The sequence below is a fragment of the Perissodus microlepis genome, chromosome 2 (assembly GCF_051167445.1).
Source record: "Perissodus microlepis isolate ML-2025 ecotype Zambia chromosome 2, ASM5116744v1, whole genome shotgun sequence".
Classification (NCBI taxonomy): Eukaryota; Metazoa; Chordata; class Actinopteri; order Cichliformes; family Cichlidae; genus Perissodus; species Perissodus microlepis.
In genome coordinates, this window is record NC_140462.1 from 18,526,823 (window position 1) to 18,548,818 (window position 21,996).

Below are 21,996 nucleotides of genomic sequence, written 5' to 3' on the forward strand. Positions count from 1 at the left end.
CAGTCATTCGTGTGTGGCAAGCTACATTGTAGCCACAGCTGTCCTGGGGCGCACTGACAGAGGCGAGGCTGCCAGACACTGGCGCCACCGGGCCCTCTGACCACCACCAGTAGGCAATAGGTGAAGTGTCTTGCCCAAGGACACAACAATTGAGACTGTCGGAGCCAGGGCTCGAACTGGCAACCTTCCAATTACAAGACGAACTGCCAACTCTTGAGCCACAATCGCCCAGCAAAACAGAAAGGAAGGAGGTTTAGAGCTATGATTAAAATAATATTTACAGCCTTTCATAAACCTCACATTCAAAACAGTCATACAATTTTAAAGTAGGCTGAAGACCTGACAGATTACATAAAGTATAAGAAAACTTTCTGGATCACCACAGAACATCCAAGTTAGTTCTGGTTGAAACAAAGCAGACTAAGTTGTTAACTAGTGCCCAACCAGTTATTAAAATGGACACAATTCTTTTTCAGACATGACCCAGAAAGTAACAGGGAAACATCAAAAACAACATCAAAAGAAAGCAAAGCAAAAAGGCAAGGCAGCAGCACTTCTGTAGCCTAGGACAAAGTAGCAGTGATGCCCCACTGTAAGTCTACTGGCCACTCACCAAGGCCCAAACATACTGTGATGCACAGTAAAAGTAGTGTTAAGATTAAAGATGATGATAACAGGAATAAACCCAAGGTTGTTATCAGCTAGAGTAACATACTGATCAAATGTTAGGTACAAGCAGCCAATACAGGGCTCCCCCAGCTATGACCTATAATCAAAACACCTGCTTATCACCAAGTGAAATAATTACACTTACACCTCAAAAGAATAAATCATATACCAGCAATAATCTGTAAAAGGAAGGCTTTCAGTAAAATAGGAATCCACAGGCAATTTCTAGAAAAATGCATGATCAGCAACAATGTAACCCATTCAAACCAAGGCAGCAGCTGCATAAATGACACTACCTGCGACAGCTATAGGTGGCATCAGGTGAGTGAAAACCCGGATGCGTACAGTAACAGCAGAGCAAGAGAAAGAGAAGTTCAGATAGCGGCTATTATTTATAACATGACCACATAATGCAATTGGCCAGCAAACAAGCAATTAAGCAGTGCAACACTGAACAAAATATTCATTCAGAATGCTGAATTTAACTGAACTGATTTGAATATCTTGTTATTATCTCCTCCACTGTCCTCCAGTCAACAATGAAATAATGTTTCTCCTAAATATGTATATAAATAATTATCCCATCACCAGAGGAGACACTCTACCATGTCATCCAACTTACTTCAGAATTCCTCTCCATTCCTCTCAGAATTCCTTCTAACAGACCTGTTGTGGTCAGCTAGAAATGAAACAGCCACACATCTCGCTGAAGGATAATCTAAATTTATTTTGTATAAGGTAAGCAGTCAAGCGAAGATTGTGCTGCTGGTGGTGTACGTGTGTGGAAGAAGGTTCAGCAAAGGAGGACATTCACTGCAGTGCAATTCAATTCAGATCTATTTATATAGCACCAAATCACAACAACGGTTGCCCCAATGTGCTTTATATTGTAAGGTAAAGACCCTAAAATAATACATAGAACCCACCCCCATATCAGATGAACCCCTATTAGCAAGACAGTGGAGACAGTGGGAAGGAAAAACTCCCTTTTAACAAGAAGAAACCTCCAGGAGAACCAGGCTCAGGGAGGGGCGGCCATCTGCAGGGACCAGTTTGGAGGGGGTGAGGGGAAGAAGACAGTACCAATACATAATGTAAGAGAGCAAGAGATTAATAATAACCAATTATCAAATGCCGAGTGGAGTATAAACATTGACATCGACATGCAAAAAGTTGGCGTGACAGAGGAGGATGCTAGGCATAGGATGTGTTGTGGAAGTTTTCCATTTAAATAAAGCCTGCAGACGAGCGGTGAGCGGTAGCTAACATTCTTTAATCCAAACACACAAAGAACATACAAACAACCAAGCTTGATGGAGCCCCTGCATGTCCGCGGGACAGACGGTCAGCAGAGTTCTTTGAGCCTAGCATGGCTCTCAGTTAAATACCTTCTCCAGGAACAATAGGCAGTACACTTGAAGTGCTTGAAAAACAAAAAATCTCAGTGCACTGTTAAAAATCAAAAAATATGAAGGCCTCTTCTTGGAAGTTGTCTAAGCGTACTCTCTTAGAATGATAGATCAAAAAAACTAATTGGCAGGTTCAAAGTGGTACCAAAGGAAAATGCATCAGCCAAGTAAATCCCCAAAACTTTCATCCACCAGTCACACACCTCACACAACAACAATATTCTATTAGATAATGAGTTTTGTGTTCCCCCATGTACCCAGATGTGTGTCATGATAAAACCTCCCTCACACATCAGAAACAAGAAACTCAATAATCTATTAGTCTCCACTCATCTGCCCCCCCTGCAGCATTCTGTTCACCCCTGCTATGATTCAATCATCCTTCCCCAGAATAACACTAGTTCACTAGTCTATGTATCACTTCTTAACCTACTAAGTGAACCGGACAAGATGATGGTAACAGAAATGCATGCTTAATACTATTTTATCTTCATTGCATGTGTGTTTCTGTTAGTAGGATTAATGCATTTTTCTGTTTGTGTAATTTTTGTGTACCTCTCCTCTATGCGGTGCTCCAGACACTTTTCAATTCTCCATGCAAGGCAGTCGTTTTTTCTTCCCAGTTTCCTAAACCCAAATTTCATTCCCACACTAAAACAGCCTTCCTCCACGTTCTCCCCTGCTCCTTCCACTGTGGTCTCATCTCTCCCCCTTGCAGCAGTCCAGTGAGAGTCAGTTGTCTTTCAGCTTTGTCCTGTGTTTTCCACTGTCTCATTTTGCCATTTTTGCGCCGAAAGTGGCAAATGTCCAACTCAGGCAGTCTTTTCAAAAGTCCATTCACACACGGTGAAGGTGCAGCTCGTTGGAAATGCACATCCATCCATCCAGTCATGATGATGCCATTTTTCTCCTTGCTGTCGCTGTCTTGCACAGCTGCTGCTGCTGGACCTTTTCTTCCCTGCTCAGGATACTGCTGTGAGCTCTTAAGATCCATCTCGTTGTTCTGGAACTGCATTTTTTGTCTTCAGGGAGAGATTTTGGAGCTTGTGTTCTCAGGGTGACAAACACATGGAAGTTAAGCTGTAAAACAACTCAGCCAAAACTTGGCTTGAGTGTTTCTAATGATGTTAACCTATAATTTTCTTCCGACTGCTGCACGTGGAAAATTGATCCGGGTCTGCTCTTCACCTGCAAGTGACACACTGAGACATTTTGATCATTAAACAGAAAACCCTTTCCCTAATTTTATTGCTTATTTTCATCAACAATTCTGCTAGTTTTGTGTGTGTCCACCCTAGGGGAGCTGGTGGCCTGCAGTACCACCCTCTCCCGCTAGTTGGAAACAACTTTTACACACATTTCTATACTCCTCTCTATTTTTTTTTCCTTGTTTTTGTTCCCCATTTTCAACATTTTGTAACCCCATTTCTCACTGTTTTTACACACACATCAACCTTTCTCACACAACCATTCTCTGCAATCTTACACACCACACATTTACTCAGTTCTTACCATACAGTCACGTATTGAGTTTTGTCTCTGGCCGCCTGGTGGAAGGCCTGCCGCTTTACTGGATCCAGCTTCCCATTACTACACGAGGCGTCCCCCATGAGGTTCCTTGCCTTCTACGGACCAAGGAACGAACACCGCCACTCTGCGCACTGTAGTACGCAGAAATGGACTCCGACAGTGTACCCGAACCGCTGTCCCTGTGATGTACTTGGACCGAACACAGGTCTGGGCCGGCTTCTCTCCAACAACGTGCGCGAGCCACTGTCCTTGTGATGGACCGTACCCAACACAAGCCTGGGGCCTCAAACCGCCAGGATTTTCCCTCCGGAGACTCGAACTCCGGAGTCGGCCAGCGTTCTCCCCTCGGCCAGACAAAAAACTCTCCATGACGGTATACAAGTTAGCTACAACTCACCCATCTGCAGAACTCCCCTCAAAATCGGTCTCGGTGGTGACTGAAACACACGGCTCCGTGACTCCTCCATTTCCTTCGCTTCAACAGCTGGTAGGACAAAGGTACCTTTTTCCTCAGGGGTGATCAGCCCGTCCACGGAACCGTTGTTCAGCGACCACACGGACCATCCCATCCTCGTCGCCATTTTGTTGTGGAAGTTTTCCACTTAAATAAAGCCTGCAGACGAGCAGTGAGCGGTAGCTAACATTCTTTAATCCAAACACACAAAGAACATACAAACAACCAAGCTTGATGGAGCCCCTGCATGTCCGCGGGACAGACGGTCAGCAGAGTTCTCTGAGCCTAGCATGGCTCTCGGTTAAATACCTTCTCCAGGAACAAAAGGCAGTACACAGCTGTTTCACACCTTAAGGTTCACACTCCCTTGCTACTTCCCAGAGTCCTCGAAGAGACAAAAGACTGGTCCTGTGGAGTTCCTGTTTCCCCCAACATCCTTACTACACCCCCTACCATTTGTCTTAAGTATGAGTGTCAGACATGTTAAAATCCAGTGGCACCAAGGCATTACAATAACGTGATTAATACATAAGTGAAAGAAATTCCTATACAGATGAAATGGAAGCAGATGATTCTGTGTTGACCCAGTAAAGACAGCAACCAAAACCACAACCAAGCTAATGGTTTAGAAGCTGACAACAACAGTGTTTATAATTAATGTGGTAATAAAGTTAAATGGCTATGTTATGGATGTGCAGGTTGCAGACCCAAATGTATACAGACTTCTTCAACAATTAAACGAAAATAATTTAACTCAATTACAAATAGCAACAACAAAACTAAGCACTAGAGATAAATACTGAGAAAATACACAAAGATAAAAAAAATTCTAATCAACAAGCATACAAGAAATCCAACAGATTATTTTCTATAATAAGTTTAATAACTCAGCAACCCTGTGTCTAAGACCCATGACAGCTATTGAAATGTGAAATTGCAGAACAGATCAGACTCTGAACAAAAATCCCAAAACAGAACGTCATTTTTATAAAGCACCAAAGAATTCTAAAGCTGCCTACAAATTCACTACTGTAAAAGTAATAATTTACTATGCCTTTATATCTTTTCTTCTAATAACAGAAGCAGTTTACATTTTTTCTGGCGTAATTAAAGGCTCAAGTGTTCTTCTCTTAATCAAGGAGAGGAAAGCTTTAAAGTGCTGTTTTCACATGATTTTTTTTTTTGGTTTTCCCTCAATAAATTAAATAAACTATTTTTTTAAGAACCGCAGTCACTGTTAAAAGCAACAACACTGAAACTTTTCCACATAAATGCCACACCATAAAAAAATCATGGCTGGGACACTGTCACTCACACATGTCTGAGCAGTAACTCACATAAAGGAAAGTTGTTTAGTGTCAGGACTTGACAAGACTGCTTATGCTCCTCTCCCGTTGGTCATTATTCACTCTGACAAGTAAGCTACGTGTAATGAACAACTTTGGTCCGGTGTTGGAGCTGAAGCTAAGCCTGTCCTAATTTAAGATAAAGACAGGTTATTGATCAATGGTCTTAAACAATTAGTTCTCTGTCTGGAATTCTGGTATGCAACAAATACATTAGGCAGTATGCTGAGGCTGCAAGAAGAAAGGCAGAGGCAAGGTGTAGATAAAGTGGACAGGTCGGCTGCTCAGCAGAAACAAATAGCTGGGCAATTTTTGCACACTTACACTTTATGTAGTCCTGTGTTGATTGTCTGTTATACGTTATATGTAGCACCATCTTGGAGGAACGTCTTGCTTTACTGCACATGGTTGAAATGACAATCACACCACTTGACTTTACTTATTTTTTTGTTTTTGAGCAAAAGGGCCTGCTGGCCTTTATAAAGAATGTAGGTTGGCTTTACTCTTCTGTCCATTTTAAATCCTAATAATTGTTAATTTGCTTTGAACAAGCAGTATAGCTCGAAGGTTTCAGGTATTTGTATGTTTAAAAGCTCAGTAAGAGGAACCAAATAATGTACAAAATACTTAGCATAACAAAAACACTATGAAAATAGTTGCAATATCTTCAGTGTCTGGATGAAGCAAATGTTAGTGCTTTGATAAGTGGAAACTATATAATTCACATAATCTTCTCAATAATCTCTATGGATATTTAAATCTGGACCAACGTGCTGAACCAACATTTTTATCCGTGAGTCTCACTCACTACTTGAATAATCACAAACAACAGTCATACAACAAACTTGATATTCTTTAAACCTTAATACACATACATCTTTATCAAAAATCAAGAAAAGACTAATTGAAATCTGCCACAGAAAAAAACAAGCAACAATAAACCCCTAAAAAAGCAAATGTCACTCATAAATCCCGTTACATTATTTTCTCACAGTGAGGCCACATGATTGATGGGCAACATCTCTGCAAAGACAACTAAACTCCTTTTTCTGAAAACGCACTTGTGATGAGATGTCGCAATCTTTTTTTTGGCTGTTGAACTTTCATTGACAGCTTTCATTCATGCAAGAAAAAAAACCCTCTCTGCTGTTTCTGTGATTTTAAAAGAAAACACGATTTCTCTGCTGATGAAAACAAGCAGGCTTAAAATGGTGTGAGACTCTCCTTTGGGTGCTGCAGTATGTTAGCAGTGAGTGAATGATGCAGATTATAATAACATGAGATATCTAATAATTCTCATCACTAAAAGACCTTCAGGACTGTTCTTGCACTGCTCTTTCAGTCTGCCTCTGGTAGCGTACATCTGGTAATTTCTTTTAGTTTAAGTGTGAATATTAAAGACTCATTGCCCCCTTTGAGCTTTGAAACTGTCTCTGGTCCAAGAAAACTTTCACCAGACTAAGGACTAAGGTTGTACTTACCGTTGTAGCAGATGAAACACTTAAAAAAAATCTTTTGTTTTTCTTTTCTTTGTGGTTAAGAATAAAACAGCGACCCTTATTAACCACTTGTCTCAAAATCCTTGAACTTGTGGCGGTGTAGATAAATGGGACCTCTGGGGTCCATATGTTGTGTAGATGGGTTTAAGAGAGAAGTGGACAGAGAGAGAAGAGCAGTGTGTGCTTTTGTATATACCCTATGTAGCATTTGTACTTAACGCCTTGAAACGCTGGGATCCACCACACCAGTGGCAAGTTCCTCAGTGACAAGAGGGTTGTCCAGATTTTAAAACACAAAGAGGATTTTTGCTGGCAACAGCTCTACTTCACACCTGATAACGGTGTCATTGTCCCCTGCGAAGAGGTCTTTCCTCACATATGAGAAGAGCTTCCTCTAATCTGAGTAAACCCCAGGAGTTCCAACTTTCAACCATTTTTTTCTGCACTACCCTGGAAGACTTTAATCAGTAGTCCTGTTCAGACATTAAGGAGTAGCTGCTTCACTTGGTTGTTTTTGGCTGTCAGTCTAATATGAGCTGCGGTCTTATCAAAGTATAACAGCATGTAGCACCAGATAATTAACTATAAAAGAAGTATACACACACCTTTCCTCTGTGGCTCATATCACACAAAAATGAAAGTCCTTTTCATTTTGGTAAAGATAGCTATGCAAATAAATGCAGTCTGGTGTTTTGTTTGAAGGCCAGCAGTCCAGAGATCAAAATGTGAGAGCACAAGCTGAGCATGCCTTTATTTCATTCCTCCAAAACTACAGGTTTACAAAAGTGAGTGGAAAATTACAGGTTGTTAAGAACGTTAACATTTCGCTTAGGGTGAATCTGTGTATGACATTCACCAGAACAATAACAGGCTCGGGATGCGTGGGCACGGCAGAGATTAAGGGAGACTGCGAGAGAGGGGGAAAAAAATGGAGGCATAGAGGAGACGGTTGGTGAGAGACGGGGTTGCAATAAAGATCAAACATGTAATGATAAAGGGGGGCTGATAAAGAGGGAATCAAATTTCTTGAGAGAAATTCTTGAGAGTGATTAGGGCACATACAAATTCATGAGTATCCATATTTTTAGCTGCATTTAACCTCATAGCTCTCATCACGTTTTCATCAGCATATTCCCTCCCATCCTTCACCCCTCTTTCCCCACCATAGACTTTTTTGTTCACTACTAACAGCTGAAGTGCCCACGTGGCTCTCTCTGATGGATTCTGGCATGTGTGCGCATGATGTCATTCATCGCCCTCTGTCTCTGTCGACTAATTGGACCCTGTCCTCTTTGTGGCCTTTAGAGACTCAGACATAATTAAAGCAGAGAGACGGGAAGTGTCAAGTTCAGGGCTGCTAACCACACCCTCCTAATTGGTGAGAGTGAGAGGTGGAGGTCAGGGCACTGAGTTGTAGGAATGGTTGGATTTGGATGCCTCTGTGGTTTTCTCTATCAGTTGTGACTGGCACTTAAATGTTACGGGAAGAGAATAGTGATGGTAATGAACCTGGAGTGTGTCTGATGCATAATTATCAAAGATTGAACATGCACAGTCATAAGCAATGAGATGATGTGGGTTTAAATGAGCTCATGTTCACAATAGTTACGCTTTTGTATTACTCGGGTCTTATTTTCTATAGCTCTGGGTGTCATTTTTATCACCACTGATAACATTGCGTATTCCAAAAAATCTCCGTTAGGTTTTAAACATGCTTGGTGTGGCTTCATTTGAATAATTCCTCCAATATCATGAGAGCTGTTGTATTTTTTTATGCCCTCATAAAATGGCACTGTTAAGTTAACATCATGAGATGTGTTACAAAGTACTCTCCCATTCCTATTTATATGTTTCGAGATCTTCCAGCCTTCTGCATGCAGTCACTTACCTAGTGATGCCAATCAAGTCTTTGCGGGTTTAGTGCTTAGGCCTAAGGGTGAAAACTGGGATCCAGCAAACATAAAAAGACACAAAGACAGAAAAACAAGAAAAACATAGAGCAGAAAATCAGCAGAAACACATTGGAAAGGCAGGAAGCTATGACACAAAGCCTCCTGAATCTGTACAGCATATTAAGTCATCTATCTGTAGACGGTCTTTAATCCCCCCCAGAGAGAAACATCTTTCAGTTAGCCTGATTATGCCCATGCTTGGTAACATTGCACATTGTTTCCTTTTTATGTAGTGTGCTTAGGAAATGATGGGAAAGGAGGGTCCCAAGCCCCGACAATTAAGCTTTGCAGTCTTACATCTCAGCCCTTCATATGGTGTTGTACTTAGACTGTCACCATCTCTGCTCACTCCTTTACTGCGTAGCTGCAACCGCATTTGCAGCAGGAACACCTTTTGCCATCATGAGAAACAGTTGCTGTACCCATACCATTTCAAACGCCCCTTTTTAGAGAAGGAAAGTGGAAAGCTTGGTCCTCACCTTTAAAGTAAGCTGCTCTGTAGCCAGATCTCAGCAAGTGACCTGTTACTGCCGAATTGGCGAATCGACACCATGAGCTGTAATGAACCAGAATTACTCTTTAAACACAATCATCCTCTCCTGATTTTAATGCTATGTTTTCTCACTCTCAGCCCCATCCTTGGTGTCAGTAAACACCGGATCTGTCAGCCTTGCTTTAATGTTGTGTATGAGCCAATGCATGTGATGCTTATCTGCACAGATGGCACATTTGGTGCCAGATATCATGACCAGCTAGCTGCATAACACAGCTGCCAAAGTGTATTACAATGCCCACTCACTGTCATGGACATGTTGTGTTGCAGAACAGGGTCCTTGTCGCATTTTAATGGGAACTGGGACTCCCTTGAGATGAAAACAAATAATTTAGCCTGCCCTCATTCGTCTATTGATCTTGTTTATGTTTAAGCAAGCTCAGGTGATGGGCTGAGGCCCTTGCTGTTGACAGGGATTCAGAGATAAAGAGAGGTTAAGAGCTTTTATTTTGCACTCTGCATGGTATTCAGGCTGGGGAGAAACCCTCTTGAGACCGCCTGGCCTCCATGTGGATTTAATCCAATTTACAGAATGCTGCCACTGACTAAGCACCAATTTCTTTCCTTTCACTCTTACAAAATAAGCGACCTCAAAACAAGGTTCCTGGAACATAAAACACCTAGGCGCCGTGTCTTTTGCTTTCACCAGTGCATTACATCACTCGGACTGGTAAATGCCTGGATTTTTACTGGAAGCTCGTTTAATGAAGTGTAGCTTTGATGGGCTAGAGAATTACTTCAATCTCCAAGGTTTAAATGACCACCTACTAATCACTATTGAACGAGAAGGTATGGAGAGGAGTCATAGAACAGATGATGGGAAATAATGAGAATTAATGATGATAATTCATGAAGGATGAAGACATAGAATTGAGAGTGGGAAAGGGCGAACAAGAGGGCCACGCTGAAACTGAAAGGGAGTAAAAGGAAAAAGGAAGAAAAGATAAGTGGCATAAACTTAAAAAAGAATGATTTGCCTTGTGATCTTTATCCAACAGAGGTGAATTTAATGAAAAAATGTTAGCCTTTAGATATGGCACTTTTGGGCCCTGTCAACACCATTCAGAAACAAAGATACAGAGCAGAAGTAGTTAAAAGGCACTTTATTAAATTAAAAAAAACTACTTAAAATAAAATAAGTTTTAAGAAAAATGAGAAATTTAAAAAAAACCTCAAGGCCACTGTCTGCCTGAGAGAGGCTCAACTGAAGAGCCCAGATACCACCTTTAGTAATAAGTCAAGAGTTGTTAACCATTAGCAGGGTCTCAAGTAGCAGTCGCGCTTGTAGGGAGTTAGTAGATTTTAGAGGAGTCAGGCTGAAGTCAGACTCTGTAATGCTTTGAAAAACAAGAAGAATTATTCTAAATCTCACAGGAGGCCAAAGAAGGTGTAATGCGGTCTCCTCTCTTACTATTAGTACAAAGTCTGGCAGCAGAATTCTGAGTTAAATACCGCCTATGTACATGCTTTGCCTGCTAATACCAGAGTTAGATCAGATGATTTATGGCTTTACTGTATGCACATCATATATGAATTTACAGAAAGTAGTCAGTTTGCTTAGCATAAAAACATGAAGAAATGGTGAGTAATTCAAAATAGGCCATAATTGGCCATTTTACCATGTCTGGTTTCAGATGTATGAAATAAATTAGTTTTTCTGCTGCTGCAGGCACAAGCGTTAATCTTGTCATCTAAGATATATAGCTAATAAGCACCACAAGGACCTATAAGCACAAAAGACAATACTAGAAAGCAAATATCAGGCTTCACAGACCTGTCAACCTGGCAGGCAAACAAAAACAAGAAGCAACTGGGAGAAGCAGAATCTATGTATCAGGTGAGGTTTAAAAAAAAGGCAAGATAGAAACAGATTGCTGGAGAACATGGAATAAACACAGGTGAGCTTAGCATACTGACCCTGAGAACACAGTTGGCGTCTGATGGGGCTGTGGAGTTAATCGCATCCACTCAAGATGAGCTTTTCCACCAGATGCTGGCTAGCTACCCAACAACCCCACAGACACATGTTGAGTGTGTATGTGTGTGTGTGTTTTAAAGAAAGCCCTTGAAAAGATAAGAAGAGCAGGAAATTGAGCATAAAGTATCTGATACATTTTCAAAATAAAATACAACCTGTTCAGGCTTCATTGTCAGCTTGTGAAACGCTACTTTCAGCTGCTCCCTTAGTGCATGCCACAGCATGTTTGGAAGATTTTTCCACCAACCCCAAAGAGATTCCTGGAATCAAACCAGGAATCTTTCACTTCTTAGGCAGTTACTGACTGTAATTAGTATAATGGTTGGAGGTGAGTGGCACTGGTAGGTGGAGCAAGGTTTGGATGCTAAAGTGTCCAATAGCTTTATTTAAGAAGACAACTCTTCCTGAAGAGTTTTTCTTTGCCTTCAAAATGCCAGAGTATTGAACCCTACGTATTAGCCTGGAGAGTGCAATGGACTACACTGTTTACTTTGCAAAGCACTTTGGGCATGTGGGGCAACACACATTTCCTCCTAAATACAGAAGCACAGCAGAAGACAAATCCCGAGTGTGTGTTGTGCTGAGAGAGGGAAGGTGAAACTGTGATTTAAAGCTCTGTGAAACTATAGCAAGAACTTTATTTCATGTGGACAACATTCATGGAAAACATCTAAAACTACGTTATCTTTTATGAATAAATGGTCATAACGATAGCGCCTCCGAAGGGTGTTAGGATCATCATTATCAAGATATGGGTGGAATCTCAGTGACATTTGAAAATTTTCCTTAACTTAATTATTAGTTAGATGGGTTTTCGGAAATGATCAGCTGATGAGTAAATTTTGCCTTAGGTTTGAGTGTGCTGGGTCAAATTTGTGCCTCTTGACTGAGAAAATGGTTATTCTGATGTTCTTTGAGATGGTAAAGATTTTTCCTCATTTCTGAGGGAAGTGGAAATGTTCTGGCAGGAATTACTTTGATTTATTACAGCCCCACTTTCGATCCATTCAGTTCAATCTGCTGAGGAGGACTGTTGTGCTTTTAACTAACAGTGCTATCTATAAAAGCCACAGAAGGTCTCCTACATCTGTTAGGTATTATGTCAAATTAGCATTTGATTAAATGAATTTTCTGACTAAGAAAGTCACAGAGAGAAAACCATTGTCTGAAAATTGAAGAAATGTAAACGTCATCCCTCAGGGACATGCAAATAGAATAAGAGCACATACTGGCTTTTATTCATTTCTATTGGGTGACAGAGGTAATTGAATTTGGGCTGGAAACCATTAAGATTATTTATGACTGCCTTTCTTTAGAGAAAACACGAACATTGAAAGAGAGCCCCATTTGGCTGTATATTTCTGCACGACCAGTAAAGGCCATGACGCATATTCTGCTCACCCAGTGGGTGATTTTAAATCTCTTTTCCTGCTCATTTTGTGTAAAAATAGAGAGTCTTAGGTTTTAAAACATACAGAAAAATAGGTCTGATCTACTTAGCGTTTGAATTCAGTTACATGTCCCTGTCAAGCCAGCCAAATCCCACCTGGCCTTCAGCATCAAATGATCAATACAGGAGTTTAAATTTAGCTCATTCAACACTTTCACGGTAACTTCATTAAGCTCTCACATACACAGCACACTGAATTTCTGGCCTCATAGGTGCTGTACTGCACCACACAGGTAATTTGAGGTAATTGTACTTTTATTAAGTTCTTCCATTATATACACTTTACTGTTCAAGGCCTCTGTATTTATACAGGAAATATTGTTCCACCATATCCACCAGATCTATCGCAGGAGTGTATTTTTAAATCATTTTTCAAATTAAGATTTTATATTTTGTGAAAAAAACAACAACAGATAAAACAGATGACCCAAACTATAAATTATGTCTTTACCCATTCTCAACTTCATGAAATGCCACTTATTTTTCTCTCAGTTTCCTGACTACAACAGTTTCACACTAACTAGGGGCCATTTTTCTTCATTAAATCCTCTTCTAATTTTTGGATAGTGTTAGTACTCATATGCTATTTTCAGATATCAACTGAAACCCTGAACGTGTCTTTACTTTAGCCTACAGAATGTCTGATGCAGTCCTATCAGACCTGCCAGCTCTGTATCATGCTGTATAGCACCCATATATGAATACTGCAGGTAGCAAGTGTGTGGGTGGCATTGTGGTGCAGTTGTTAGCACTGTTGCCTCACAGCAAGAGACTACAAATCTTCTGGTTTCTGGGGCCTTTCTGTGTGGGGTTTGACTGTGTGGGCTATGTGGCTTCCTCCCACATTCCACAGACATGCATGTCAGGTTAATTGGTGATTTTAAATTGGCCAGGGATATGAGGTAGATAAAGCACTATGTAAATGTGTGGCTTAATGTGGCTCTAAAGCCCTTTGAGTTCTAAGTAAGATCAGAAAAGCTCTATATAACACACTATCCTGGCAGCTTGCTCACCTAAACCAAACGTATTATGTCCTGCTCTGTGCTACATGTGAAAGCTTATTCCCAGGAAAATGGCTATAGTGTCAAGATATTTTTAAGAACTTACCTGAAAAGTTTGCCGCTCCTTCAACCGTGTAGGTGGATAGACCTGAAACAGACAGGTAATGTTTGGTGCAAATCTAGGTAAAAATATAATACTTATCAGAAACATTTACTAAAACTGCAGGAAATAGTTTTCTGCAGGAACTGCAGGAAATTCTGCAAGTACACATTTTTATTTATCAGAAAATTCAGAGTCAAATTTACTCAAGTAACACCTGTCATACGAATAGCAGCTGTGGCTGTGTGTGTCAGCATCTAGCTATATGCCAAAGCTGCCATGCACTTTATCAACATGACTTTAATACAAAATAAATGGCTGAGTTATAAATTCTCTCCTTGCACATTTGTCTTTAGGAGTAAAGGCTGTAACCATGCTGTAAAGCTGAGCAGTTTAAATTCACAGGAGGAGACACAAATCCCTTTGGGACTGCATCAGGAAGGGCTTCTGGTTTAAAAATCTACCAAATAAAACATGCAGCACTATCTGCTGTGGCAACCTCTTGTGAATAAGGGCACAGCCAAAACTTGCAGTTATTTAAACATGGGGGTCACAGAGGAATGGTGAAGGGTTTCCTCAAGTAACCCAGAAGGTTAGGAGGAACTGCGTCATAATTAGCAGATAAAAGTATGTCAAGTAACATTTTCGCCTCAGGACTTTTACTTGTAAGGTTCTGTATTTCTGTGATATTGATATGGCGAGCACTTCTTACATCACTGAATAATTGATGCTTGGACAGACAGACGAGTCATTTCAGAATATAGAGACTGTTTAATTTCTGTCTCTCTTCAGGGAATCCTTTGTTGTAAGTACTAAGCAGTGTTTGTAGTTAAAAAAAAAAAAAAAACCTACATAGTGGATCAGCTCTAATTTAATTGGCAAATAAAGTAATTTAGCTAGTTGTGGATGTATTCCTTTATCCGTGATGTGCACAACTCTATTTGAAGCCACAGGAGATTCTCTCATTCTATTTTGCCTCCTATGAAACTGGCAGCACATACTCGAAGGCAAACTCTAGCTTAAGCTACATCATTCTGGGGCAGTTAATACATGACTTTCCCTGTTTCTCTAATAAACTAAATTAAAGACTTAATTAATTCGTACACCAGGTTCTTTTACTTTAATCCATTTCATATGCAGTGTTGCTCTGACATATGTATAAATGCCACAGAGACCAGCTGGAAATATGCAATTTCCATTTCTGGAAAATGGCTGTGCAGACTGAGAAATCAACATCATCCTTCCTTCAAAAGCTGATGCCTCATTTATTTCTGTAATTACATCAATGGTGTTTAAGAATCAGTGCTGGAAACACGTTCCAGTATGACGGATATGCCATTTACCTACTTCTTGTTCTCTTGTGGGAATGTCTGACATGTTTATCTCTGACCTCTTTCTAGTTCTAGGGTGAAGGGACAGTAATTCAAAAACATTTTTCAAGGAGACATTGGTGCCTCCTGATAAATACAGAATGTCACTTTGAACCAAAAGCACAATTTCAGACAGGGAAAATCATGGCCATCTGTTGCCCAAGCATTTTTCTAACTATTCACTTTGAAAGGCTTTTTATATCATTTCACCTACCTGCCATTGTTTGTAAATGGTCTGTAATTTGCCAAAGTACAATATAAACCGACACAACCACTCCACTGCCTTCAAATATTACAGCAATCACCATTGCTGAAACATCTGTCACAGGAGAATAGTACCTGCCACAAAGGATTGCTAGTCCCTTTCTAGATGTTTTCTTTTCTTTACGTCTTTATGGTAAATATGAAATATGCTACAATAACGCAATTGATAGCATCAGAGCATAACTTTGGCAGATTTTTGGAAAGCATCACATTTTCAAGAACAATCTGGATCCCTTTTTATCTCTCTTGACAGTACTCATGCTGCAGATTAGCTACATATAAATATACATGATACAAATGACACAAGGGGCAAATGATTTTCAACTAATTTGAAAGGAGATTAAAAAAAATGGATAACATGTGTTGCTCAGGTGCTGGGCAAACTGTTTCCCTGCTTAGAAGACGTTGCAGTGATATTAGGCAAAGCGCCAACCAGATGTTGAGAGTGGAGCACAGGGACAGCTTGGGTTCAGGAGGAGTGCTTCCTCCAGCCAGGATTCAGAGTATGAAACTATGCAGCTACTCAGTGAACATAAAAGAAAATGCTGTCTTGATTTTGCTCTGTCTTTGAAAAATCCTTGAGCACATCCCACATACATTTCTCTCCAATTTACCAACAGACGAGAAGTCATCTCAATACAAAGATGACACGCAATACGTGTACTCATCAAGTGAAAACACAACATTAGATGCTACTATTTTCTTTGTACTGTCACACCAAAAAGTTCCCTTCAACTCTTTTGGTCTTGGTTTGATCTATAGGCATAATAATGAAGACGGAAGAAACAACCAGGTTACCCACAGCAGCATATTTTATTGAATCTTGACACACATAGTATGCTGTTGTATTATCGTTCGTTCAATTGTACTGAGCAGTATTTAAAGTATAGTAATTTAATAGTATTGACTATTTACTTATTTATTTAACTCGGCATGATTTATTTTTAGATAAATCTGAGCAACTGGCCATCCACTGTGGAACATTGGAACTTGTACAAAAAAACAAGCAGTTTTGCATTAACTCATTAATTCTTTCAATTCTTCAATTTATCATTTTAATGGTAAAGTTTATTTAATCGGTCACTACAGCCATACCATAATACTTTCTTCAGGAATTTCATTTCTTAGGAGCTTGGAAAGAAAAGCGTCTGGACTTCTTTAAGTTGCTTGAAGATGTTTCACCTCTCATCAAAGAAGCTTCTTCAGTTCTAGAGTCAAATGGTGGAGAGTCCCAAATTTTAGATTGTGAAACCTCGCCCTACCCGAAATTCGAAATTCGAAATCTTCCTTCATGTGATTTCCTGAGGTCAAATGGCCCAGGATGCAGGATCTGAGTGGGCATTAAGGCATCTAGGAAGGGATCTCAGAACTGGATTATAGATGGCAGACAGTTGGTGTCGTAAGCCCACGCCTCTGTTCAAAGATGGTCGTTCACAGGGGGCATAGATGGCTTCTTTCACTCCTCTTTCAAACCATCTGTCTTCTCTGTCCAAAATGTGAACATTGGCATCCTCTAAAGAGTGACCTTTGCCCTTTAAAAGCAGATGGACTGCCGAGTCTTGTCCCATGGAGGTGGCCCTTTTATGTTGTGCCATACATTTATGAAGTGGCTGTTTGGGATCTCCAATGTAGAGGTCTGGGCATTCCTCGCTAGACTGACTGAGAACCTTCCCAGACATTTGCTTTTCTTCTTCTTCTTCTTCTTCTTCTTCTTCTTCTTCAAAAAAAAAAAAAAAATATATATATATATATATATATATATTTATGAGTTATATAAAAAACAAACATATTTGGGTCAGACAAGGTCAAAAAAGCTATTCAGAAGTACAGAGGTTTCCTTTCTCCAAAGCAGTAGCACTTATTATGATATGATTCTTACAAATCAAATCTAGTTTGTTGCAATGTGATAAAACAGAGTACATTAATGTCACCAGAGGCTTTAATGTAGAAGTCATAACAGGACATTTGTTTAAATTTTGTTACCAACTTTTATTAAGGTGGGACTGTTTAATCTCAAAACACAAGACAAAGGACAGAGTTTCTCCATACATGACATCACAGCATCACCTGACAGTTTGGGTTTGGGGCTCCATTTTGCCTTCAGAACTCAAGGGTTATTTGTGGCACAGATTCAACAAGGTGCTAGACCAAAAGATTTGGTCCATATTTATCACACAGCAGATTTGTTAGCCGTGCATGCACGATGGAAATCTGCTGTTCTATTTCTTTCCCAAGGTGTCATTGTCCTTGGATCTTTGACCCTAGGTTTTTGCATTTTTTGTCAGTTCTTGATTCCTTCTGGTTTTGACCATGATCCTTAGTCTTTGGGTTGAGTTAGTTCTTAGTTTTCTATTTGTAAAGTTGTTGCTTTAGGTTAGTTACTTGTTTATTTTATGATGCTCTTCATGGTTTTCTAATTAGGCTTATTGTGTTCCTCTTCATGTTGTTTAGTTTGTTCCTTTTGTGTTTTCATTCTCTTCCTTCTATCTTCTCTCTGGGTTGTATTTTGTCTTCCTACGTTCCCCGTGTCAGGTTATCTAATTCCAGATTATTTGTATCTTACTTTTAATTTGTCAGAGGTTTATTTCCTCTCGTCTCATGATGTTGTCTTCAGCTGTGTTCCCCACCCATTTCCACATCTCTTATTATCTCCTGTATATATTATCTCTGCCTTGCTTTGTCCCTTGTTGTGTTGTCCATGAAGCTGTACGTCACATTTGTGTCTTCCTTCACCTTTTTCTTTATTTGGTTTATTTTCTGGACTATTGGTATTGAAAACCTGCTTTCCATTTGGATATACTGAATTCAGTCATTGTCATTTTCAAGAAATACTATGTTAAAAGGTGCCTTTTCCTGTTGGATTCGGGCATCAGACAATGGGTACACTGTGGTCATAAAGCAATAGACATGGTTAGAAACAATACTCAGGGAACAATGTTCAGTTCGTACCAAGGGGCTCGCACCAAAACAAGAAAATATCCCCCTCACCCTTACACCACCACCAACAACAGTCTGAACTGTCTATTCAAGGCAGGATGAATCCATGCTTTCATCTTGTTTATGGCAAATTTTTTACCCTACCATCTGAATGTTGAAGCAGAAATCAAGATTCATCAAATCAGGCAAGGCTTTTCAAATCATCTATTGTCCATTTTTGGTGAGCACATGCAAATTGTAGCCTCTGAAGTCAAAATTTTCACCCAGAGAAATACCACTAACTGGATGTTTTAGTGTAAAACCTTGAGATAGCTGTGTGGGAACAGCTGAGTAGACCAGGTCGTCTGAAACAAAGAACCGTGCTATGTTTAAAGTCACTTAAAATCACATTTCTTCCACATTCTGATGCTCAGGTTGAACTTTTGCAGGTTGAACTGAACATATCTACTTACCTACATGCTTTGGGTTGGTGCCCTGTGATTGGCTGATTAGATATTTGCTTAACGAGCAGTTGAATAGGTAATGCTAAAAAAGTGGCAGGTGAGTGTATGGTTCTGCGAAAAAGTTTTTGCCCCTTTCCTAATTTCTTAGTTCTTTAAGTATTTGTCATACTCACATATTTCAGACCATCAAATACATTTTAATATTTGACAAAGACTAGCTGAGTAAATGCAAAATTCTGTTTTTAAATGATGATTTTATTTATCAAGGGAAAAAGCCCTCTAAAGCCACACAGCCTTGTATGAAAGTGTAACTGCCCTGCTAACCCTAATAACTGGTTGTGGCACACTTAGCAGCAAAAGCTGCAATTAAGCATTTGTGATAACTGCCAGTGAGTCGTTTACATTGCTGTGGAGGAATTATGGCCCACTCTTCTCTTCAGAATCCTTTAAAGTCACCATTCCAAGCAGTTTTCAAGCATGAGTGGCCTTATTAAGTCTTTTTGGGTTTTTTTGTTGAGCAACTGGGAGTTGTATAGTGTATTTCTGATTATTGTCCTGCTGCGTTACCTTTAAGCCAGATGTAATGGGAAAGAATTTTCCAAAAAGTTCTGGCGACTATTAGACAAGCCTTGAAACTCTTCCATGGATGCCGTTTTTGCCCAGTCTATTTCTTACTGCTTAACTATGAACGCAGATCCTAAGCGAGGCGAATAAGGCCTGCAGTTCTTTAGATGTTGTTCTGGGTTCTTTTGTGACAGGGTGCATGTGGTGTTGATGTGCTCTTGGAATCATTTTGGTAGGACAGCCTGGGTGGAAGGCCTGGGAAGGTTCACCACTGTTCACCACAATTACTAAACCATTATTTAAAACAGCATAGTGTATTTACTGAGGTTATTTTGGTCTGACATTAAAACTTTATTTTCCATTTTTCGTGGCAGTGTATATTTTTGATATGGAGAATGCATTTAAAGTGTGTTAGTATCAAGTAAGTCATTTGTGTAGGTTCTCAGTCATCCAGCTCAAATCAAAGGAACTTGGTAAGGAAGTCCAGTCACTGTCTTTCCAAGCTCCTTTAACTTTCATTTAAGTTAGTTCTTAAAGACACGTTTTGTGGTGTTCTTAAGTTAATCATGCTGGTGTGGTCCTCATTGTTTGATATGTCTACAATATGCATACATTTATATAAGTAACATTTCCTCTGCTCGAAATGGATAGTAATACATCTTCCTATAGGAAAAGTTATGTTTATAGTTGTTCCATACTGCATGAAAGTTTCTGTCCCCCACAAACTTCATTACAGGATTAGTTTACTTCATTTTGTAATGAAATGCAGCGTTCTCATTTGACTTTCTAATGTTGTTTATCCCTTGTTTTTTCATTTCCTGTTTTTTTTTTTATCCTGTCAGCAATAGGGAAGCGTGAACCAAGTGTTGAAAAATCATTTGATTTGGCTTGGATAGGGATAAACAACTTTATCATACTCTCCAGCCACAGATCTGATATGCATGCATGGCTGGAGGATCTCAAATCCTTCCCTCTTTGTGGGTTACTCAGTCAACTTTCATAATAATCTATGTAAAGAATATCCAGTATACTGCAAGATAGCATCAGACTGGCCAACTCTTATTCATCACAGAGAAATGTAAATAAATCTGCTATCTTTGTGCTTTTACTCATTAACCTCTTGGGATTATCAATGAAAAGATAAAGAATAGTAAATCAAATTGATGCATTTTTTATTTCTTGTTGTTCTGGGATGAAGATTCTTGGACTTCACTCAGCTAAATGAGCTAAGCCTATATCAGTTGAATTAAGGTAAAAAAATAATAATAAATCTGAATACATGTCAAGTGTATTCTTGTCAATAAGCATTTGAGGTTTCATTCAGCCCCGTCAGATCTTACTTCATCTCTCTCTCACTGCCAGTACTCGATCAGTGCTCTTAATTTGATTGGTTCCCCCAGTACCCGAATGTGGAGCCAGCCAAATGCTGAGATTATGCAAGTGAGGGGAGGATCTCTGTGCACACAGCTGTGCAGTTTGGTCAGCCATGCTGCTTACATGCTGTAAACTGTTAGTTGACTTAATACTGACAGATGTTGCATTATGACATAAAAATCACAATAAAACTTAGTAACAGTGAAACACAGCAAACATGCCTCCATAGGGGCTATGTGAGGACACTGTGCGCAGATCCACATGGCCTACATTAGGTTACCCACACCTGACCCACATGTACCCTTTACTGACACCAGTTTGGAGTTTGGACCAGAATGTTGCTCAAAAAAAGAGGAAAAAAAGAAGCTATTTTTAGCTAATGCCTGATTCACAAAATGTTACCACATAATTGGTTTTTGCATGAGATGCCCTCCGTGACACAACCCTTGAATCATTTTTGTTTCCTGCATAGTTCAAACCATTTTCTCAGGGCAAGCCAACTGTGGTTTCCCCACAGAAAACCCTCACAGGGACCCAGAAGGGCAACGTTTTTATGGGTCCCACATCGACTAGCCAACATGTGTCACAGTCTTTGAAACGGTGTTATTTAACATTTTCTGTTTGACTCTTAGTTAGTTTATTGTTTATGGCATTTTGACCTTTGTAGTCTTCATATCTCCTGGTTAGTTTGCTTATGTTATATTCTCGGGCCGCCTTAGTTTTAGTTTTGCTTTGTTTTTGCTTTGCTTCTTTTCAGTTGATCCCTGCCGTCCCGTGTTCCACGTTAAGTCTGTCTGTGTTAGATGTTCATTTGTTATGTTGAGTGAGTTACTTCCTGTTTTGATAGGCTTTTGGATCTTGTACTTTGTATTTAGCTTTACATCCCTCTGTCATCTCACCGATTAGTTTCACCTACCTCAACTTCAGTTTGGCTTAGTTCCTTATTGCACCACTTATTTAGTGTTTTATGTCCACACAGACATATTTGCTGGGAGCATCCTCATCAATGGATGCTACAAACAAGAATTTTAATGATCAATTAATGTTTTTATCATATTTTTGGAAATATGTGGTCTGCTCTCAATGTCTTAGCAACAATTCAT